Source organism: Dasypus novemcinctus, chromosome 11 (assembly GCF_030445035.2).
Source record: "Dasypus novemcinctus isolate mDasNov1 chromosome 11, mDasNov1.1.hap2, whole genome shotgun sequence".
Taxonomy (NCBI): Eukaryota; Metazoa; Chordata; class Mammalia; order Cingulata; family Dasypodidae; genus Dasypus; species Dasypus novemcinctus.
Window position 1 is genome coordinate 1,195,985 of NC_080683.1, and position 25,118 is coordinate 1,221,102.

The window sequence follows — 25,118 nt, forward strand, 5'->3', positions numbered from 1 at the left end:
GGTCATGAGGACAGAAGATCTATTTTTGGCTTATGACTGAGTTTCAGGTGTCTTATCTCAATTGATACCTCCCTCTACTGGGGGTCCAGCCATTCTCTACTTTGGTATCATTATCCTATTAACCATTTATATAAAAACTAATAATCCGAGAGGTGTCCTGTCATTGAGTGAGGAGCCATGATTTGAATTGAGGTGTGACTACAAAAACCACACTCTTCCCCTTGCACTCTACCTTCCAGCACAAAATTTGAGCATGTGTTGTCCCAAGAAAGCAAAATCCACAGAGATCAGGCAAATAACTCTAGTTTTACCCCCATACACATTGTTCTGGAGAACTCCAGTTAGAACTGGGAGGTGGTAAAAACTGTAGAGTTGTGAAGTACTTGGCTCCAACTTGATTTGTAATCCTGGAGAGGTTACCTCACTTGGTAACCTTACCTGTAAGGGTTTATTCCATTTATTTCAGAGTATTGCTGAGACGCTTACATGAGCTAATAAACAAAGTACTTCATAGACACAATTTCTCATGCTTTCCTACATTACATGATAACTAATTTTTTCCTTTTTATTGTAATTCTTTTTTAAATTTTTATATTATCATTTTAAGATTTTGAAAGGACAAGAAGAGCAAAAGAGCTCACAAAAGGCAAATTTATCCTAACTAAAGAGTGTGAATGAATGATTAGCAATGAGACCCAAGACCATGGGCTGTTGTGACTGTGAGACACAAACCGTGATGATAATATTTTCCTCTTTTCACACCCTGAACTGCTGTCTCTGCTCTGCACTGCCCCCAGTAAAATTATGTGTCAACCGCAATAGAGCCTATATTAAAAACAAGACACTTAATTTTTATTTACACAATGCTTTTCAATTTTTGACCTCCCAAAAATATCTCCTGCCCCAGGAAAGAATTCAAGGAAGTCCCCCAAATTTCCAGCTTAAGAGTCTTAATGATTCTCCCACATTCTTGAACACTCTTGGAGCAAACTTTCCAATGCAGTCAGCAGCATGATCTTCTGTATCTTGAGGCAGCCCATGGCTGTCCATGGACATGGGCTTTAACAACCCTTGGCTTTGCATATTAACGCCTCTTCATATTCTGATGCTCTGTTTTCCAAAGCACTAATCACCTAATAGTCATCTGGGAAGTTGTTTACTTAGCTTTTGAGCCCTGGGAATAGGCCCAGAATCTCCTTGTAAAGTGCTCTCCCAGTTCATCCACTACACAGTGCCATTGAAGATACAAAGGGAAGTCAGAGATTCCAAAACAATCATTTCATTGAGCTGGACTTTCAGAAATGAATCCTTGTGCTGCCCTGGATGGTGCTTCAGAGGTAATCACCGGACATTGTAAATCCTCACAGGGCCTACATGATGGAATAGAGGAGAGTATGGGCCATGATGTGAACCAATGTATATGAGGTGCAGAGGTGCCCAAAGATGTACTTACCAAATCCAATGGATGTGTCATGATGATGGGAACGAGTGTTGTTGGGGGGGGGGGGAGAGGGGGGGTGGGGGGGTGGGGTTGAATGGGACCTCACATATATATTTTTAATGTAATATTATTACAAAGTCAATAAAAAATAAAAAAATTAAAAAAAAAAAAAAAAAAAAAAAAAAAAAGAAATGAATCCTTGTATTGATATTCACTATTCAGTCAGGGATCATACAAGGCAGATGCACTTAAAATCACAGGGTACACATAGAAAGGAGATCATGAAGGGGCAGATGGTGGATAGACAGGATGGGGTTCAGGTGATGTTGGCTGGGTAATATCAGGAAGAGGTAGGAGAAGATGCATGTAGAATATTACTGACATGGGGATTTTTAGCCCAGTGCTTTGATCACTGGCCCATCAGAAGCCTACCATGACCCTGGACGAGGGACTGCAGAGGGCCGTGCAGGAGTGGCGGCACACAAGCAACTTTGATTGGATTATCTACTACAAGATGGCAGCAAAGTGAGTCCAAGGATCCTTGTTAATTTGCAAGGTTTTGTGCCTGCATGTGACTGGGGAGTATGAAGCCAGGCAGGAGTCTTGCTTTGTTGCTGGTCAATAGAAGGGATACTTAGAGAGGGAGTGTCAACTAGGTCACTATTCCCTGGATATGGAAGGACCAACTCCTCTGTGTAGTCACTTTCACCTTTAGTACTGGACAGTTTTTCACCTTTCTTTCATAGGATGTCCAACCCTTCTCTGACACTGGGTCTGCAGATGTCATGAAATTGATGGTCTTGGGATGGGGTTGAGGGTAATTCCTACAGATCCTGATGGCATTAAGCCTCTAGGTTGTAGGTACTTTGCAGGGGTGACATGCTTTACAAGGCATGTTTCTGCCGGTCTGGGTGTCTGGGCAGCTGGAGCCTATTGGCATAGAACCTTGGGCCCACCTCTCCTCATGAGATAATGTCCAAATGGTTCCCTGTCATTCCAGATGAGTTAGAGTTGGATGAGATTGGTTAGGGGAAGCCAGGATCTCAGATATCCTGTGAACAATTTGTTCAACTGCATGTTAAACTCTTGACAAAAACACAAAGCAATGAAAAAATAAAATAAAATAAAAAGGACAGCATTGGAAATTGAATCCCCTCCATAATGTTTCTTCTACTTTCTTTCCAAGCATTTCTTCACCTCATGTCTTCATTCAGTTTACTGCTCCAAGGATCTAGGATTCTTAGACCTGGGCACTGATCCCTCCTTTATTTATAATATTAACATCCCAGATCCCAGCATGTGATTACTGTCAGCTCATTGGATAGTTTTTGCTATGATATCCTTGACTTGGATGGCCACCTTTGTGATCCTGTCATGTACCACACTGACAAATTTAACTCAAGAACCTATATCAAGATTGTTGAAGCCCACTCAATCCTAGTTAAAAGAGTGTATAGTCAAGCAATTACAACTTGTAGACCCAATTTTGAAAATCTGCCAAGTACCAAATTGATTCATTTTTTTAAATATTCCCCTTAAGTGATGATGCATTTTGCTGTAGGTGAATGGATGATGTGGGGACCTCATGAAGTACCCCCAAGCTGTGGTTGTACTGCAAGGAGTAAACTCCCTCTTGGAAAAGCACTTATCCAAGACCCTCCCAAGACACTTAGTTTCTCCTATTGTTGGTGCTGATCTCTTTTTGTAGGCATCACAGTGGGCCAGGCCATCTTGTCAACATTGCCTGTGCCTTCCTCCCATGCTAGGTTCAAGGAGTTTGAAATTGAGGAAGAGAGACAGATTCAGATGTTGGAGGAGAGGAATGGTTTCCAGTGCCCTCCACCTCCAGCCCCTCCAAATCTTCATCCACAGGTGCCCCCAGGCACTATGGAAGGCCAGAAGCCAGGTATGGCTCATCACATTCCAACAGAAGACTAGGTGCAAAGGGGACTGAGAGAAGGCAATAGGACTCATGAGCTACATTCCTTTCAAGATTTGCCTTCTGTATTTCCAAAGGAGAAACCCATTGAGTTCCTCAGTTACCCTTTGTCATGGGCTAGGTCAATTTTGTCAGCTGTCATAACTGCACTCCCATCTTCACTGTCAAAAGGGACATATTTATATAATAATCCTGATGATGAGGGGATGGATGAAGGGATAGCTTTGAATATCACAAGTTCCTCTTTTTCTTGAAGAGAAACTTTCTCTAAGATCATTCATCTTTTAAATTTTATCCTATGAATATTCATGTAGTTTCAGATTAGCCTGAACCAAGTGGAAGCATTTTCTATCCCTCAAATAGTACTCTAACTGATATATGGTTGGAAAGTAAAAGCTGGAGATTCATTCCACTTTTATTTCTTGACCTCTGTCCCTAAATTTAGTGTCCAATCCAAAAAAGTCAGGGCCCAAAGCCAAGGTTTCCAGCTAGAGGGAACGCAGACAGCAGCGGGCTCTGAAGACAAAGGCCCCCAAGGAGATCCCACCCAAAGCCGTAAAAGAGTACATTGACCTCATGGATGGGCTGGTAGGGCCTTTGCACTCAGCCTCTGAGGGGGAAGATAGAGAATGGGAAGAGGAAGAACATGGACAGCAGGAATGTGATAGAATCTATGCAGACCCGGATCTCCTCAACTACATCCATCGCTGTGTGCGATGACTTCATCACCAAGGTGGGTGGATTTTAGGTGAGGTTTCTAGCAGAGTCCTTACTTTTACCACTGTCAGCATGTTCAGGTCTGTGCTTCTTTCCCAGTCCATTGAAACTTGGGTCTATTCCTTATCTCCTGAGCAGTGTGCAGTGGGTACATGTATGTGTTTTTGAGTCTTTGTGTGTGTGTGCATGTGTGATTGTCTCTATGTGTCATGATCCCAAACATCCACAGATTGCAGATTGAGATGCAGTGTCAATGCTTTCCCTCCTGCTTCCAAAACCGACAGGTGGCTCCTTCTCAAGTGTGCTCAATCCCCTTTTATTACTGTTCCCAGGTGGAAGCTGTCATTCACCCTTGATTCCTAGCAGAGTTCCTTTCCCCAGGAGCACATGTAGACTTCTTGTCCCTAACAGAGGAGCTGCAGCAAGAGGAAGGACTCACATCCACCCAGGTAAACCAAGGGTGGGAGGGCCTCACAACATGTAATCCACATGACCTTGTCTAACCTACTTTTCTTGGGTGGCATGGCTTCTGGAGAAAAATAGCGGAAGGTGTGGGGGCAAATGGACAACCAGTAGGGAGGAAATTATGGAGAGGTACAGGCTGGGTGTGGTTAGGACTGAAAGTTTGGGAACAATGCATAGGAAGATGGGCAGGATAAGCTATAATATATGTATACAAAACCTACCTGCCTTCTGCTTGAGAGCAGTCATCTTCACCACCGCTCAGCCACCTCATGTGAGAAACATCTGCAGTCATTAATTGTCTATTTCCTTGACAACAGCTGGTTGAGAAGCATTTGCTGTCCTTTTTTTTTTTTTTTTTAAATTTATTTTTTATTGACTTTGTAATAATATTACATTAAAAATATATATGTGAGGTCCCATTCAACCCCACCCCCCCACCCCCCCTCTCCCCCCCCAACAACACTCGTTCCCATCATCATGACACATCCATTGGATTTGGTAAGTACATCTTTGGGCACCTCTGCACCTCATATACATTGGTTCACATCATGGCCCATACTCTCCTCTATTCCATCAAGTAGGCCCTGTGAGGATTTACAATGTCCGGTGATTACCTCTGAAGCACCATCCAGGGCAGCTCCATGTCCCGAAGACGCCTCCACCTCTCATCTCTTCCTGCCTTTCCCCATACCCTTTGTCCATTATGTCCACTTTTCCCAATCCAATGCCACCTCTTCTATGTGGACACTGGATTGGTTGTGTCCATTGCACCTTTATGTCAAGAGGAGGCTCAGATTCCACCTGGATGCTGGATGCAATCCTCCCATTTTCAGTTGTAATCACTCTAGGCTCCATGGTGTGGTGGTTGTCCTTCTTCACCTCCATCTTAGCTGAGTGTGGTAAGTCCAATAAATCAGATTGTAGGTGCTGGAGTCTGTTGAGGCTCAGGATCTGGCTATCACATTGTCAGTGCAGAGATTCAAATCCCCTAAATATATCTTAAACCCCAACATTAACTGCACCTCCAGCACATTAGCATGAAAGTCTTATGAAGGGAGATCCCATCTGAGTCCAGATTCATCACACATAAACACCATTTCCAAAGAGGGGCCATCTGCCCTGGTAGTTAACCCCATCGGCCATGACCATAACTCCCATGGGTCTCTTTAGCCCTCAAAGGAACCAATATCTGGGGGTTGTATCTGCTTTATCTGTCTCTCTGACTCTGCTCAGTTGTGCATGAGGGCAAACCTTCTGCCAGCCTCCAGACTCTTTTTTAGAAACTCGTAGCCATATAAACTCATTTCTCCTTTCCATTTCCCCCTTACTTTAGGTCAAACAGCATTTTAAAGTCATGGTATTTTATGTAGACATGGATATTCTGCTGATCCGCATTGAACCTTCCGTATAAGGTCATTTTCCAGTTGCATCATCAGTTGGTAGTTGATAGTGGTCCCTCGTTGCCAGGGAGGCTCATCCCCGGGTGTCATGTCCCACGCTGGGGGGAAGGCATTGCATTTACATGCTAAGTTTGGCTTCGAGACTGGCCACATTTGAGTAACATGAAGGCTGACAGAAGGAAATTCCCAGGCACAAAGTTGCTCTAGGCCTTGTTCTTATTTTGGGTTTATCACATTTGCTGTCCTTGAAAGATGTAGAGGGTATGGAAGCACCTCCAAATTATGATATACCTGAATTGGACATAGTTCCTCCCACATGCAAGTCCAGCAATGGTGCAGAGAGTAAAGCTGATCATGGCCAACTTTTGCGGATTCAACTCAGTACTGATTCCCTACATTGGGATGGCAGAGCAGACAACAGCCTGGACCTCCCTAAAGACATTGCTGTCTCTCCAAGGAGTCAAGACGATCCACAAATCATAAAGAAACAAATGTCTTATCATCACCAACACCAAAGACACTCTTCCCTTAGATTCGGAAGCAGAGATGAGGTGGCTCTGCAAGAAACCTTTCCTATAAGTACCAAATCCAAGCCTGCAGATGGGTCCAATGAAGAGGAGGACGAGGCGCTTCCCAGCCTTGCATTCCTCTTGAAACCGCCATATCAACTGCTGCCATCGGGACTTGTCAAGAGTCCCCTCACTCACTCAGGCCATCACACCTCTGGAATCAAGAGAGCACGTGGAGAACCCCTGTCTATATCATCTCTGAAAAGAGGTCACAATCAAACTCCTCATCCTGATGCCAAGTCTCCAGACACAGCTTTAGTTGAAGGTCCATCTTCTGTTGGAAGAAAATCCCACCTTATAGCTGACATTGGGGCTTCTCAGAGGCAAATATTGGTGCTGGGTGCCAGCCAATCCTCTCACTCACAAAAAAGAAGGTGTGACCAACTTTTGGATCCTAGAAAGAAGAAGCCCCAATGTGGAGAGTAGGGAGCAGGGGGCCAAACTCTCCACATAACAGACCTTCCATTGTGGACTCCCACAGTAGATTTCCTCTTGCTTTAACCAAATGACTCTACATGCTGCTTCCTGGTCCTACTGTTATTCCTTGGCATTTCTAGAGACTGTGGGGAGGACAATGAGGGCCTTCAAAGACTTTCCAATATGACTATGATACCCTTGGTAGGGGAGGAGGAGTGGGAGTTTTGGGAGTTTTATAGAAATTTTATATAAAGTTAGTTTTTATTTAAAATGCTCTCAGTTCTGCATTATTGTACATGTCCAACATTGCTGTTTCAGGGATGGTGAGATGTTGAAGGTGGAGGAATACGGATGGCTGCAGTCTCGGTGGATCCACACGTGACTGACCTAGTTCTCCCCTCTGCTTCAGTCTATATTCTTTGAGCCTGCTCCTGGGAAAAGAGAAATTTCATGGTCTTCCTGTTTAGTGACAAGTCCCCATTGGTCTTTCCTTATGCCTTCTCACAAGCCCTGGCTCCATTGTAGGTGGTCATCAGTGGACAGCCATCAGCATATTATCTGTATCTCCTAATACTTTCTTCATGGAAAGTTGCTCTTCTACCTTTTCGGTTTCTGGAATATCAGCTAATTTTCTATAATCGATATGTGAGTCAACACCTTCCCCAAGCGTTCTTGTGCTTTCCTTACCTAAAGGATGTAGACATTGGCGCTTCCATGGTCCTCAGCACATGTAGGCCATGTGTTGTGTGGTTGGTTTGAGTAGACATCCCCAAGTCTGCTTCCCAGGGGCATGAATCTGTGTATATCCACCTCTATGGAGGAGAGAGCACATTAAGACTCAGGATTACTGAGATGGCCTATTTCTTAATGCTAATAAGGACAGAAAAAGAATGTGGGGTAAAAGAAGATTCACAAGTCCCTCAAAATGTATTTGTATGTAATATGATATAGGGACAGAGGATATGAAGTCGCTTTGTGTATTTTGGTGCAAGAATGAGTCTTGTCCAAGAGGCTGGGGAGAGATTCATTTCGTGGCCAAGAGGACTGACATCAGGAACCTTTTGGCTCTTCCAAGGATCGCTCCACAAGCACTGCTCCCTCTCCTCCCCAAATAATGACTGAAATTTTTATATGGAACACAGAAAATTACAGTCATGTCTAAAATTGTATCTTTCCAATGAAAGTCAAACCAACTTCATTGTAAAAAAAGAAACAGAAAAATAAATGGTTTGATTTGTTTAGCATGCCTTGGGCTGCCCTGCATGTCCAGGGTATATTTAAGCTGGGAGGAAGGTGGAGAAGGGCTGAAGCACTCAATCACTCCCCTACCTGGGCTCTTGCCCAGGCCCATGGTTAGAGCAGTTAGACAGTCTGGGGATGTGGGATTTAGTGGCTAGGATTTGATTCTGGGGTGTGTGGAGAGTTTAGTTGAGCACTGGGTGGACATGTTCTGGACCTGAATTAAGCGGTAAGTGTCCTATGAGGATACAATCAGGAAAAAAACCCTGAGATCAAGGAGATACGGTGCACACCTCTCTGTACTGAAAGTTTTTTTTGTCACCCTCCAATCTCTAATTAACCTCTCAAATTGAGGTGTCCATGGTCCAGTCTCCTGTCAGCCCTGACGGACTCTGAGATTCCCTGACACACACCCTTATTCTTGGCCAGTGCTGCCTTCTCTAAGTTCTAGTTCTGATTCCTACCCTCATTGACTTTGTGGTTTCAGGCAATCCATGACTCCCAGAGTGTGTCCTCTGGGACAGCTCAGCACACACAGCTGGTGTTACATTGCAGGGTGGTGTTCCATCACATAGGCAAAATGGTGATAAGGCTGCCCTTTTGCCAAGGGTTCCTGGCACCCATGCTTGCTGCTGGCAAAGAGGTTGGGATAGAAACAGTCACATATCAGGACCCTCTCCTCTTGTCATCTTCACATATTACCCACAATTCTGTCCACAATTTCTCCTTCACCTCTACTTCTTTTTCCAAAGAGAGCAGCATCCAGGGGCTGTCTGCCCTCTACTGTCCTTTCTGTAATGGAATTTTATACTTGGCCATACTTTCCCCAGCTGATGCCCTCTCTCTGTTCCAAGCTGGACCTCACCAAAGTGATGTGGGACTCATAGGCTGTATGCCACAGAGGCAGTATGATAAGGGCTGGGCACCAAGCAACAAATGTCTAAAAGATTCCTAAGCACCATGTCATGCAGGCTCCACTTGGATAGAGCATCCTCATCATGTGTTCCCATACTGCTTCTTCCTGGTGTTTAAATCAGTGACCACATCGGTCATTAATTGATAATATATTGAGGGAACAAAAGAGCCCTTGCTCCACCATTCACTGCTGTATGACTTTGGGAAAGTCACCAAGTCCTTTCCACTCCAAGTTCTTTATTGGAAAATGGATGTAACATAGTTCAGCTCAGGATGTTTGAACTAGTAAATGAATCCTGCTTGTAAGAAACTAGTTCAACTCTCCTGTGGTCTCTCTTCTCAGTCAGGGACAGAATTCATCATCACATTTAGTCCAGGGCTTTTTGGCTTTGCTCTCATGTTTTCACATACCTGGGTGTCAGCTCCATCTCCCATCCTTGTTTTTGTTGAACAGTTGACAGCAGGTGGGTGATCCTGGTGTTGTCCAAACACTGTTCCGTGCCCAATCCCTAAAATGTGTCCCTGAGCCTGCAGAGTGAGAACTGCCTGAAGGGTCATCCTGCCTGAACTTCCTCATTGACCACCATCTGACAACCATGTGCCAAAGCCCACCAGAAGAGTTGGCACATACTAGGCTTTCATTCCACTGAATTGTTATTCTTCTCCTGGTTTCTATCTCTTCTTTGGGAACATACTGAAGGGCAGAGTTTGTGACTTGAAGTGTTGAATATTCTCCCAAGATGGCCGGCAACGGAGGAAGCCTTTGGAGGTGATGTCCAATTTGCTGCCCTCATGTCTGCTTGACGTTTACAAATTCACACACACCCCAACCACACATCTTCACACACACACATTCCACTGTCCACAGCCACCTCACTGTACACTATCACTGTCCTTCCCAGGGTTTATATTTCATAGTAAACAACACTTGCAATTGTTTACTCCAGAGTTGTATGTAAATATACAGGTATAGAACTCAATTTTTTTTCACTCAGGATAAAGCCCTTAAGTTACATCCAAACTATTGCATACATCAATAGTGTGCTCCTTTTTTTTTTTTTTTTTTTTTTTTTAAGAATCCAATTACATATGTTGAAAGATAGGCACCAGCCATGGTTCCATTATGGTTTACATTATGGTTTACATTTTAGGCTATAAACCCTTTATAAATTTTTGGTGATATCTAACATGGCCTGTATCCATCATTTCATGATCATGCAGAACACTTCCCTTGTCCCCCAGTGATCCCCTCTCCCAATTACTCTATTCCTCACTCCCCCTGCCCTCAGGGTCCACACTGACACCCAAGCTTCACTTCTTGAAGGACAAGATTTGTAGATACTTGCAAGGATGCTGAGGGCTTGACACACTGGTCTGTCCTCCCCCACTGGGAGCCACCTATGCTCTTGAGAGACCCCTCCCCTCTGTGGGAGAATATCAGGTCTCCCCAGTATGCGGTCATAACACCTTCCCACTCATTGTATGGGTCTACACTCACTTATATAACACACTATGACATGATGAGCACTTACACACTCCCTAGAAGCCTGACCCAGGTGCACCCTGTGCCAGAAGATGCATCAAACACCTTAAACCAGTAAACCTTCCTTATTATATTTTCTAAAGAGGTTTCTCATGATTACAGTTTCAACCACTATGTGACAATCTCTTCTGTTCTCCTGCTCCGTCCAACCCTCCCCCCAATTCCTTGGACCATCTGACCCATCCTCACCTCAAGCATCCAAAGCCAGACCCAGTAGTGTCCCTATGTCCCTGTTGTATCCCTTCATGCACAATTACTTACCTCTAATTTATCATAGGTTTCCCCCATGTGGGTGTCAACTCACAACCTTTCTCTCACCAACTATTTTCTGTAAGCCTGTCTTCCAGTCTCTAACTCTCTGAGACAGTTTGATTTGCTTAATTCATAACAGAGAGGTATTCTACTATATTCTACTACAGAATTATTGTGACTCTAGCAATGGAAATTATATCATTGATGTGGAGACATTGGCCATGGGAGTTGCTGAAGGCAGGGAGAGGGAAAAAGAGGTGTGATACTGGGGCATTTTGGGGACTTGGAGCTGTCCTTGATGATTTTGCAGGGACAGATGCAGGAAATTATATATCCTGTCAAAACCCAATGAATGGACTGGGAGAGAGTGTAAACTACAACATAAACTATAATCCATGCTGTGTAGCAGTGCTCCAAAATGTACTCATCAACTGCAATGAGTGCACCACATTAATGAAAGATGTTGTCAATGTGGGACGAGTGGGGGTTGTGGGGAATGGGGTATATGGGAACCTATTTTTTAATGTAACATTTTGTGTGATCTATGTATCTTCAAAAAAACTTTAAAAAAAGAAACCATATTTGTTGAGCACATGCAGAATGATGAAGTAGGGAATGTTTTAAACTTAAGATAAATGAGCAAGTTCAAATATTCTGAAGGCTGTCATACAAAAAAGTGCGAGTTTGGCTGTTCAGTATTTTTTTAAAAGGCAGAATTTAAACTAAGGAATAAATATTAGCAAACAACAGGAGGCAGGAGAGTTGTACAAGCATATCACTGATCTAATAGTTTCTTTTCCAATATCATGCCCTTTGCACTTACTTTTCCCTTCTGCTGAAGGAAGGAGTAACTTAACACTTCTCCTAGACATCTGCATGCTGGCCCATGCAGAGTGTTTATGCCCTCAAGGAGTGCCTTGCACACAGAGTTGTCCCCCGCATAGGGGAGCCCTATGCACAAGGAGTGTATGCCATTAGTAGAGCCGCCAAGTGCAAAAGAAAGTTCAGCCTGCCCAGGAACGGTGCCGCAGACATGGAGAGCTGATGCAGCAAGATGACACAACACAACAACAACAAATAAGAAACACAGATTCCTGTGCCGTTGACAACAACAAAAGGGGAGATAAAGAAGAACACGCAGCAAATGGACACAGAAAACAGAGAACAGACACCTGGGGTCGGGGGCAAGGGGAGAGAAATAAATAAAATAAATCTTAAAAAATTTTTTCTTTTACATCCAAGTCATCTATTGCCAACAGAGAATGCATTCACAGCATCAGAAAAAAGCCTAAGCTAACAAACTGTTTGTGGTCATTTGAGACTGCATGTACCCCAGAAAATCATGTTCTTAAAGCTGTCCATTCCTGTGGGTGTGAACTTACAGAGGGTGGGCCCTTTAGATTAGGTTACTTCAGGTAAGGTGTGACCCAGGCTGTTTCTTAATCCTCTTAATGGAGTCCTTTATAAATGGGGTGAATACACTGAGAGAAATAAAGAGAAAGACCAAGAAGCTAAGAGAGAAAGACAGAAGCAAGAAGCTGAAGCAATTAAAACCAGAGAAAAAGGAAAGCCCAACACATACCACCATTGCCTTGCTATGTGACAAAGGAAGCAAAGATCATTGGCAGCTGGTCTTTAGGGATATTCTCTCAGCTGATGGCACATTGATTTGGACATTTTTCTCAGTCTCAAATCTCTAAGCTTGTAAGATAATAAATTTTCATTGTAAGATCTAGTCCATTTCTGGTATGTTGCATTGTGGTAGCTTAGCAGACTAAAACACTGTTTCCTCAGCTATGTTTTAGTATTTCACATCAATAATTCTCAAGAGGTGGGAAGACATAGAGAGCATATTCTCCAAAGAGGATGAGTCAAATACCCAGCAATTGTGTATTTCCTTCTGTGGGATGGTGCCCTCAACTTCTAAATGAATCACTACAACTATCAATCAATGGTATAGATGGGATTGACATGTGTGTTTTGGGAAAAGAGCAAGGAAAACACAGCTGACCACCAATGCTCTGCATTAAACAGGAGAGCTATATTTTAAGTCAAAAGGAAATACAAACTAACCACATAACACCAATGTGGCCCATCCAAATGGTTAAATAATACAAAGTGAGAATTGTTTCAAAATATTCAGCATACTTTTTAAGGAATATATATATATATATATATTATATATAATATACTTCATGTTATATATGTACTTCATCACATACTTAGAAAGGAAGGCTGAAGTGTATAATGCACCCAGTAAATTGAAAATAAAAGTTTCACATTTTTTATTTGTTAGTATTCAGGACTCTGAAGGTGGATCTTGAAGTCAGAATGCTCCATCAGTTTTCAAGGAAAGCCATGGTGTTGGTCACTCTAACAACCTGCTGTGCATTGGGGATTGGTGGGCCTGGGGCAGCTCTGGTAAGAGAATAAACCTGTTAAAGGAAACATTCAAGGTCCCTGCCACTGGCTTTTTGAGTATAACTCTTTTGTGGTGGAGTCAGCTTGCAATCGGTGTTACAATATCCCTTTCACAGCCTCTTCATCATGAAGGCTGACAAAAACTGCAAAGCCACTGGCAATTACAAAAGGATAGGCAAAGTCATTGGCAATGACACAAGTGTCCTCTTTGCATCTCTTCATATCTCCATGATTAGCTGAACCATCTCAGAACACAGGTAGGTATTGATGGTCATAGGATCCCAGGAAAATACCTCCACAAGATTCTCTGTCCTACTGATCAAACTACCACAAGTTCAGAATGGGCAGATTTTATAGCAGGTTGCATTCTACCAAAGAGCACTTGCATTATGCATGTCATTATGGAGCAGATATGAAGCTACAAGCTGACTGCATAGGGCTGTAGCAATTCCTCCAGGAGCCTTGAGTCTCTGGTTCTTGTCCTTATCTACTGCATATTCAAGGGAGTGAAGTTCATCTCATCCACAGAGCTTAGACTTATGCACACACTAGACACGAGAGGGTGGGAAGTCCTGGGGATATCCTAAAATTCTGCTTATCACAGGTTCCCATAGAATTCTTGTCCATATGGGGTGGACATTTCCTTCTCAAGGAAGGTATTGGGGACTGAATCATGTGCCCCACAAATGGCAACTTCAGGTCCAAACCCCTGGTCCCATGGGTGTGGACCCTTTTGTAATTAAGATATTTGAAGATGGTATTAATAAAGGTATGCCCAAATGGAATACAAAGTGAATGTGGGTGGGACTTATTCCAAAATAGCTGAACTCCTTAAAAGCAAAGGAAAATGGACACAGAAGTAGCCGTGGCCAACAGCCAGAAGCTGCAAGTCAGTTGAACTCAGAAAACAAAAGGGAAGGTGATGTGCTTTGCATTGTCATGTGACAGATAAGCCAATGACCAAGGGTCCCTGGCAGCCTGCCTCAGAAGGCAAAAGTCTTTAAGGGAGAGCATCACCTTGCTAACATCTCAATTTTTGACTTCTAGCCTGAGATCCATGATCCAGTAAGTTTCCATTGTTGAAGCCATTCCATTGAATGATATTTTCTTAGTAGCTGGGAAACTAAAATTGCAGTATTTTTCAAATATGTGACCACAACTTGGATCTCTTCCCAAAACTAGTTCAACCCTCTTCAAATATCTTCTCTTCCTTCAGATATTATACCACTGAAAATCTTCCAAATTATACTTACTATAATTATACTTAAATTATACTTAGTATAATTTTACTTAGACCACACTCTTACATAATTTATTACAATGCAATGTGTTTGTGATACATGACTTATGGGAGTCCTGTGTCATGTTACACATATTTGTTTTTTAAGTCCACAAATTTACTATACACTTATTGTTTATGTATATTCATGTAGGAATGATATACTTCAATAAATTGTTTTAAAAATGGAAAAATAAAGAGGGTTCCACAGTCCCATTTTCTTCTTTGGAAGCTCTATAGAGAATCAGGATCAATCAGGGGTCACCAGTGACAGAAATATATATACAGGAAGAGATTCCTTTTAAGGAATTGATTCCTTTGATTGAAGGAAGGTGCAGAGCCTGGAAATTCCAGTATAAGGGTAGTTGAAATCTTCTGTCTGTACTCCTTATGCTGGAACAAGAGGAGGCAGTGGAAGGTGTAGTCTTGTGGAAGTACACCTTATGATAGATGGAATACCCACTTCTCCCTTCTGAGACCTCTCACTGTTTGCATTAGTCCAAATCACGTTGTTCATTGTAACTTTCTTTGCTTAGAGTCAAATCATTTTAAGCACTAATCCCATCTATGAAGTAACTTTGCAGGGACAACTAGGGCAGCTTTTGACAAACAACTGAACACACAAATTAGACATGTTGACACATAAAACTAATCATAACGGTCTATCCATTGCCAATTGGACACCCACTGACATCTCAGATAAACTATATTTTATCTCCAAATAAAGACAATAACAAAACCACATTTCCATCTGACATGATACAACTATCCTGTGTACTACTGAAAGTTCACTAATATTTCCTCAAAATAGGATGCAAGCACTTGGGTGACCAATATTCACTCTTACCCTTGCTATCCTGTAACATAAATACTATGACGCAAAGTTAATACAACTAATCTTATACGGGGTTAAGAGAGGGATGAAAAGAAAGATGTTTGCTTTATACAGAAACATATTCATATGCAAAAATGCTTCTAACAAAATAAATATTAATAGCAATTATAGTCCTCGTTGTGGCAAATGGTCACATGATCATAACTGGTAATTGCAAATGCCTACTTCTATTACACATGCATAATTCATTTCCCCTCAACAAACAAAGTAGCTGGTTATTGTTCTTTCCCTACTGCAGTAACACATACCATTTTAATGAATGGTATGGGCTATTAGTAGTCCTGTGCAAATTGATTGTTAGAGTTCTCCTTTGACTTTAATCACAGGGAATGGAAATACAAGTAGATACCCTAAGGAATATCCTGTATTCTGGAATTCTCTTCCTTACTTACATTTTGAAGTAGCAGTCTAATTTCCCCTAGGTAATCAGGATCAATAACCTCAGCTAGTACATTCAATCCTGTCTTTGCTTGTTGATTCAGAGGCATGAGGAAACCAAAGTGGTCCACAGCAATTTTGACTTCCAGTTCAATTAAATCATTTTTTCTCTTTTCTGGAGGAAAAGCATAAGTTTTGGTGATAAGAAGCAAAACACTTGGTAGAGGATCACTAGTGAGTTATCTCTATTGCCATCCCTTGATTTCTGGACTCACAAATCACAGCTTTGGGAGAAGCAGAACCATATATTACACTGTAATTGAGTGTATATACAGCTTCCTGGAGGACATTTATCTAGACCTGCAAGGTATGGCCACCCAGCTAACCCCATAATTGAATCTTCCAAAGGTCATTCCACTGATGTGTCAATTCAGCTGCTCCAGTATGAAAATGGAAGATGAGGGAATTCCATTAGCATATGCCCAGTACTGCATTTCATTAACCATGAAGCGGGTTCCATGAACAGAAGCAAAGCTGTGTGGACTATCAAGATGAAGGATAAGATGTTCTGTAAGTTCACAGATGGTAGTTTTGTCATGGTTGATGTTTTCAGGGAAGAAAAATTCATATTCAGAATAAAAGGAGAGCTGTGTCTATTTGAATAGGCATTGGTCTGATTGATACATTTGATAAAGTGGCCAGATCCTTAAAAGTGTAATCTGCAAAGGCATGCCTTAGATTCAAAGGAAGAAAAAGGTGGAAAGTAAAAGGATGAAAAAGGATTATCATGTGACAGCAATCATAAAAGAGGTGGAGTGTCTCTTGCTTTCCGATATACTAAGTGAAAAGTTTAAATACTGTGAAGGCTAGGAAAGGTTATGTTCTTGAACTCATCCATTCCCATGAGTGTGGGGCCATTTGATTGAGCTATGTCAGTGCAGCATGACCCAGGTTGGGTCTTGACCCGTTTGTTGGGTCTTATTTAAACTGAGAAATGAAAGAAGAGCTACTCAGAAAGAGAGCCTCCACTTTGACCATGCCATCTGAGAGAGAAGACTTCAGGAATGGCAGTGATTAGCTGCCATCTTGCCTTGCCACGTGGCAAGACTCCAGGATCTGCCAGCAGATGACATTTGTTGAGGAAACATCTCTGCTGGTGCCTTGATTTGGACATTTCAAGTCCCTTTGTAAAAACTAACCCATTCCTGGTAACTTTGCATTGGCAGATTTAGCAAACTAAGGCAGTATGCTTTAAGGCAATAAATGTTATAAAGACAAAGAGAAATACTTCATAATGATTAAAATGTTATTACATCTTAAAGACATGACAATTGTAAAATATGTTCATGCCTAACAACGGACACTTCAAATGCCTGAAGAAATAACCTGAGAGATTTGAAAGGAGAAAGAGATCATTGAACAGTCATAGTCTAAGTTTTCCATACCCACTCCCAATAATTGATAGAACTACTAGACACAAATTCAGCAAGGTATAGAAGATTTGTGCAACATTATCAACCAACTCTACCTAATTGATGTGAACAAAACATTCCATCCATAGGTAGCAGTATACATACTCTTTTCAAGTTCACAGGAAATGTTCTCCAGAATAGAAACTCTGCTGTTCAAATGGAAAAAACAACAAAGCAAAAACCTAAAGTCTGTATAACTTTAAAATTATGCAAAGTATTTTCTCCAATTGCAATGGAATGAAATTAGAATCAACAATTGAAAGGAGTCTGGAAAACCTCCCGATATTTGGAAGTTAGTTAATGACCATTGGAATAACCCATGGGTCACTGAAGACATTACAGGGAAATTGCTAAATACCTTAATCTGATCTAAAAAATAGCACACCATATCACAACCTATGGGATGCATCAAAGAGCAAAGCTTACAGACTATGGGGAAGATGGCATCAGAGCACACAAGCAGGGCTCAACTCTCACAAAAGCAAGGGAGAAGTGCAAGGAGATGTCAGAGGGACTTGTGTTGGGGGATAACTAACCTGGACAGTACTGCCCAAGGCCCAGGAGGGCAAGGGACAGAGAGCCAAAGAGCCTGAAATGTCAACTGTGAGGTTCTAAACACCCCTGGCAGGAGGAAAGGGCTCCCAGTGCCCATTTTCAAGGCATGAAGCCTGACAAAATCCATGGCTAAGTGCAGCTGAGTGAGAGAGAAGAGGGAGGATGTGGCACATGACAGAGTGGTTTCTCTTCTGTGAATCTGACCAGCAGAGCCAGACCAGAAGCAAGGGTTGGCTGGGGATTGTGGCACTTCCTTGGAAGTGTTTGCCAGTGAATGCCATCTGCTAGTGAATTGGATAACAGCAATGAGAAAAATTGCTTTTAGGTCACTTTTTTCCCCAAAACCCTGGGGGAAAAAAAAATCTGTACCCCATTAGTGTATCCCTGGCCTGGTTTTGGTTACATAACGTTGGCAATTTAAAAGCCTCAGAATCAGGTGAACCAAAACTCAGAGGCATTGTGATAGAACAAGCAAACATTCAAAGATGATCTAATACCAATCTTCCTCAAGATGTTCCAAAAAATCAAACAGGAGAGAACACGAACACATTCTATGAAGCCAACGTCATGCTAATATCAGAACCAGATAAAGATGTTACAAAAAATAAAATTACAGACCAATACTTATAATGAATATATATGTAGCAAAGTTCCAAAAATACTTCCAAACAGAATCCAAAAGCACATTAAAAATTATACACACACGAAAAAAGTTATACACAGGCAGCCTACTCAATGGGAGAAAATATTGAAAAATATTGAAAATCCCATATCCAACAAGGGTTTGATATCCATGTCATATAAAGAGATCATACAATTCATCGATGTAAGGAAAAGCAACCCAATTTTAAAAAGGGCCCAATTAGGAGGACACCCAGGACCTGAAGTCATGACAGATGACTTGGGACTTCAGTGCCTTGTCAGTGGACCCCACTGTGCAACTTACAATCCTGAGTGTGATGGAGTTGGACTCAGATGTGACTTCTCTGTGCATGCCTCTTATGTCACTTTTCCTGAACCTGAGGATCGTGCTGGGGTTAGTGTATTCTCAGGAGACTTGAATCTCAGGACTGTGCATGTGCCAGCTGGGGCCTGAGCTTCAGCAGAGTTCCAACACCTACTCTCCAGTTTGTTGGACTTATGCCGGTCAGCTGACTGGGAGGTGAGGATGGTCAACCACCACACCATGGAAACGAGTCTACAATGGCAAATGGGAGAATCCCATTTACCAGTCATGTGGGATTGAAACACTTCTCGATTTTGAGGTGGAGTGGACATCACCATCCCAGGAACTTCAGGATGGAGGAATAAATTATGGATTACAGTGGACTTACAGGTATTCTAGTATACAATTGTTGTGACCCTAGCTATGGAAGAAACTGTATCACTGATGTGGAGACAGTGGCCACGGGAGTTGCTGAGGGAAGGGAGAGGGCAGAAAAGGAGTGATATGGGGGTATATTTCGAACTTGAAGTTGTCCTGAATATTGCAAGGGCATGCAGGACATTAAATATCCTGCCAAAATGCACTGAATGGACTGGGAGAGAGTGTAAACAGTGTAAACTACAATGTAAACTATTATTCATGCTGTGTAGCAGTGCTACAAAATGTATTCATCTAATGCAATGAATGTGCCATACTGATGAAAGAGGTTTTTGATGTGGGAGGAGTGGGAGGGGGGTGTGGTGACTGGGGTAAATGGGAACCTCTTATATTTATTAATGTAACATGTTGTGTAATCTATGTTTCTTTAAAAAAAGATAATAATGAAAACAAGCAAATAACATTGTACAATGCATGAGACTATAAATCACAATGAATCCTATGGTGGAAGGTGGCCTGTGGGTAATAGAACACATAGAAGAACATTCTCTCATGATCTATGACAAGTATATAATGCTAATACAGTTTGCAATTTACCAGATAGGTTGGAGGAAAATACACCAAATGTAAGATATAGGCTATAGTTACTAGCAATATTTTTTTAATTGATTTTGTAAAAATATTACATTAAAAAAAATGAGGTCCCATTCAACCCCACCACCCCCACCCCACTACTCCCCCCCCCCCCCAGCAACATTCACTCCCATCATCATGACACATCCATTGCATTTGGTAAGTACATCTCTGGGCATCTCTGCACCTCATGGTCAATGGTCCACATCATGGCCCATACTCTCCCCCATTCCATCCAGTGGGCCCTGGGAAGATTTACAATGTCTAGTGATTGCCCCTGAAGCACCATCCAGGGCAACTCCAAGTTCCAAAGGCGCCTCCACATCTCATCTCTTCCTGCCATTCCCCATACCCATCAGCCACCATGTCCACTTTTCCCACTCCAATGCCACCTTTTCTCTGTGGACCTTGGATTGGTTGTGTCCGTTGCACCTCTATGTCAAGAGGAGGCTCAGATTCCACATGGATACTGGATGCAATCCTCCTGCTTTCAGTTGTAGGCACTTTAGGCTCCATGGTGTGGTGGTTGTCTTTCTTCAACTCCATCTTAGCTGAGTGAGGTGAGTCCAATAAATCAGATTGTAGGAGCTGGAGTCTGTTGAGAGTTACTAGCAATATTTTGATGATGCTCTTTCATAGTTTGTAATGATTCTTTTACAAAAATGCAAGGTGTTGGTAATGTATGGGAGCCCTGTATGATGATATGCATATTTTTTGTAGTTCACAACTTATACTATACATTTTTTGTATGTGGATGTTCATGTATGAATGATGAACTTCAATACAAAAAGTAAAAAAAAAAAAAAAAAAAGAATTATACACCACAATCAAGTGGGTTTTATTCCAGGGATTAAAGGGTGTTTTAACACAAGAAAATCAATTGCCTTTATATACCACAAAACAATTTGAGGAAGAAAATTCATATGATCCTCCTGATTGCTGTAAAAAAGCATTTGACATAGAACAGCACCCTTTCTTGATTAAAAAAAAAATCTTCAAAACATAGGAATAGAAGGAATCTTTCTCAATATGGTAAAGTTCCAACATGAGAACCTCAAAACCAGCACTGTACTGAACAGTGAAATACTGAGATATTCCCTGCTGAGATCGGGAGCAAGACAAGAATGCTCCTTGTCACCACTGTTATTCAATATTGTGCTAGAACATCTAGCTAATTTGGAAGGATAAGAGGGCATGAATAGACCAAAAAAAAATTTTTTTAAAAAGAAGAACAAGAGGATGATATGAACATGGCCAATGAGCTAGGTAGATAAAACTTAGCTCTCACTGTAACAACTGAGAGGGAGTCAAGGCTGCCTTGCTGACCTGCATTGGGGTACAGCAGACCAGGACAGTGCTTCACAAAGTAATCTCTCCGACCACAATGAAATGAAGCTGGAAATAAGTAGGGACCAGAGAACCAGATTAGGCACAAAGATATGGAAGTTAAACAATGCACTCTTAGACATACAGTGGATTAGGCAGGGAATCTCAAAAGAAATCAGTAACTACCTTGGAATGAATGAAAATGACAACACTACGTATCAAAACCTATGGGATGCAGCAATAGCTGTGCTGAGAGGGAAATTCAGAGCCATAAATGCATATTTCAAAAAAGAAGAAAGGGATAAAATTAAAGACCTACCTGAACACCAGAAGGAATTAGGAAAAGAACAACAAACTAACTCCAAAGGAAATATAAAGAAGGAAATAACAAAGATTAGAACAGCTCTAAATAAAATCAAAATTTAAAAAACAGTAGAAAAAACAAAACAAAACAAAATCTGGTTCTTCAAGAAGACCAAGCCCTTAAATAGACCAGGAAAAATAAAAGGGAAGATGCAAATATGCAAAACAAGAAATAAGGAAGGGGATATCAACACTGATTCCACAGACAGAGAGTACCATAAGAGGAAAATTTGAAAAATTGTATGCCAAAAAGATGGATAATTTGAGGAAATGGACAAATTCTTAGAAACACACAAGCAGCCTACATTGATAAATAAATAAATTGATGAACTCAATGGACAAATCACAAGCAATGAGATAGCATCAGTCATCAAGCACTTACCAATTAAGAAGAGCCCAGAAATAGATGGCTTCGTAGGTAGATTCTACCAAACATGCTGGAAAGAACACTAATCCTGCTTCGAAAAAATAGAGGCAAAAGGAATATTGCCTAACTTATTCAGTGATGCCAACATCACCCGAATACCAAAGCCAAACAAAGATGACACAAGAAAGGAAAACTACACACCAATCTCTGTAATGAACTTACATGCTAAATTCCTTAACAAAATACATGTTAATCATATTCAACAACACATCAAATGAATTAGACCCCATAACCACGTGAGCTTCATCCATGGACTGCAAGGATGGCTCAACGTAAGAAAATCAACCAATGTTTTACACCATATAAACAGATCAAAAGGAAAAAAAAATCACATCATCATCTCTACAGATGCAGAAAAAGCATTTGACAAGATACAGCACCCTTTCCTGATAAAAACTCTATAAAGGATAGAAATAGAAAGAAACTATCTCAACATGATAAAGGGTATATATGAAAAACCCACAACTATCCTAATATAAAATGGTGAAATTCTAAAAGTTTTTCCTCTAAGATCAGGAACAAGACTAGGACCCCCACTATCACTGTTCCTATTTAACACTGTTTCACAAGTACCTGTTCAAGCACTTGGGGAAGAAAAACCTATAAAAGGCATCCAAATTAGAAAAGAAGAAGTAAAAATTTCACTATTTGCAGATGTCATGATCCTATACAGAGAAGGCCCTGAGAAATTGACAACAAAGCCTCTAGAGCTTATAAATGAGTTCAGTAATGCCACAGGTTAGGAGATTAATGTGCAAAACTCAGTAACATTTCTGCACACCAAAATGAGCAATCTGAGGAGAAAATCAAGAAAAAAATACCATTTAAAATAGTAACTAAAAGAATCAAACACCCAGGAATAAATTTAACTAAAGATGTAAATGACTTTTATGCAGAAAACTACACAACACTGTAAAGGAAATCAAAGTATGCTTAAATTAATGGAAGAATATTCCTTGTTCATGGATAGGAAGAGTAAACATCATTAAGATGTCTATCCTACCCACACTGATCTACAGAATTACCACAATCCCAATAAACATCACCACAGCATTTTTTTTGCTGAATTAGAAAAACTACAAAAATTTATTTCAAAGTGCAAGAGGCCCTGAATAACCAGGAATGTATGGAAAAGAGAACTGAAATCCGAATTCTCACCCTACCTGGCTTTAAAATATACTACGAATCTACAGTGGCCAAAACTGCATGGTATTGGCACAAAGACGCACTGATCAATGTAACCAAATTGAGAGTTCTAATATAGATCCTTTCATATACACTCATCTGATCTTCAACAAGGTCACCAAGCCCACTCAACTGGGAGAGAATAGCCTCTTCCACAAATGGTACTTGGAGAACTGGGTTTCCATATTCAAAAGAATGAGACTGGAACACCATCTCACATATTATACAAAAATCAAGACAAGATCGATCAAAGATCCAAATATAAGAGCCAGCACCATAAAGACCTTGGAAGATAATGTAGGGAAGCCTCTAAAGGAGCTTGTATTAGGAAATGGTTTTATGACCTTCACACCCAAAGTACAAGCAAGGAAGAAAAAATAGATAAATGGGCCCTCTTTAAAATTAAAATTTTGCACTTCAAAGGAGTTTGTCAAGAAAGTGAAAAGGCAACCTACCTTTGGGAAAATAAAATTCAGAAACCATATATCTGATAGGAGCATAATATCCAGCATAGATCAAGAAATCCTACACTTTGAAAATGAAAAGGCAAAAAACCCACTCCAAAAATGGGCAAGTGCTTTGGATAGATACTTCTCCAAAAAACAAATACAAATGACTGGAAAGCACATGAAAAGATGCTCAACATCACTAGTTATTAGGGAAATGAATATCAAAACTACAACCAGATGTCATCTTACACCCATGAGACTTGCAACCATATAAAAAAACAGAAGACTACAAGTATTGGGGAGGATGTGGGGGAATGGGAACCCTCATTCACTACTGGTGGGAATGTAGAATGGTGCGGTCATTTGGATGATAGTTCAACAGTTTCTCAAAAAACTAACTAGAGGTCTGCCACATGATACAGCAAATCCACTGCTGAATACATACCCAGAAGAATTGAAAGCAAGGACACATCGGATACATAAACACCAATGTTCATTGTGGCATTATTTACTGTTGCCAAAAGTTGAAATCAATCCAAATGCCCATCAAGAGATAAATGGATAATAACAATGTGGAACATACATACATTGGAATATTGCTCAGCTGGAAGAAAGAATATAGCACTAACACAATGGATAATACAACATGAATGAATCTTGAAGATATTATGTTGAGTGAAGTAAGTCAGGGTTTGAAGGACAAATATTTCATGACTTTACTGATATAAATTAAGCAATTTGAGCTGACTCACAGAGCAAGCATCTGGAAGATAGATGTACAGGAAATAGAAATGGGTAAGAAGATTGTCAGCCAAAACCTATATGGGTGAAATCTCTGACGAGGTGTAAATGTGTAGCTGTGCAGTGAAACGACATGGCAGGGGTGTAGTGATACTATTGGGTTTGGTGCAGATCTGACAGGGGGTAGGATGGAGAGGGAGAGGTAGACAGTCCTTGGAACTGGGGGATGGCTGAAGAAGGTAGCAGGTAAACACTGGGGACTGGCAGGGATGTGATTAAAAGTACAATGTTGGGAAAGCTCTTCTGTCAATTTTACAAGGAAGAGTTGCTAATTTAGTGTGTTGGATGGAAGGGCATTTGGGGCAAGGCATACCTGGGGCAGGCTTTTTGGGAGTGTTCAGGAGATCATTTTGCCATAGTGTGTTCTATCAATGGGTAAAGATCCACAGGATGTTGTTGGATTCCCATCACGGGGAGGCCTGCTATGTTTTCAAACAGATGGGTGGGAGTCCCTTGAGAGTATGGGTGGTGCCTTATAGGGAAGGACAGACCAGTGTGTCAAGCCCTCAGTGTTATTGCAAGTAACTGAATCTTGTCCTTCAAGAAGTAAAGCCTGGTGTTCACCATGGGCCCCAAGTGGAGGGGGAGGGAAGAAGAGAAGAAACAGGCGGCATTTGGGGAGCAATGGAAGTGTTCTACTTGATATTGCAATGATAGATACAGGCCATGTTTAATTTCATCAAATATTTATAAAATGTATGGTCCAAAATGTA

At 41.3% G+C, this 25,118-nt stretch overlaps 1 long non-coding RNA gene across 3 annotated transcripts in view; it reads right to left on the minus strand.

Moving 5' to 3' along the window:
• The window catches only part of LOC131280347 (uncharacterized), a 42,136-nt gene that overhangs the window by 6,064 nt on the left and 10,954 nt on the right, over nt 1–25,118 (minus strand). Inside the window, exon 1 of one of the 3 annotated variants that reach the window (XR_009187831.2) lies at nt 7,636–7,792. The exons of the other annotated variants lie outside the window; for them this stretch is intronic. This is a non-coding gene — a long non-coding RNA (uncharacterized lncRNA). Of the gene's footprint in view, nt 1–7,635; nt 7,793–25,118 lie in introns of those variants that run through there. 3 annotated transcript variants of the gene reach the window in all.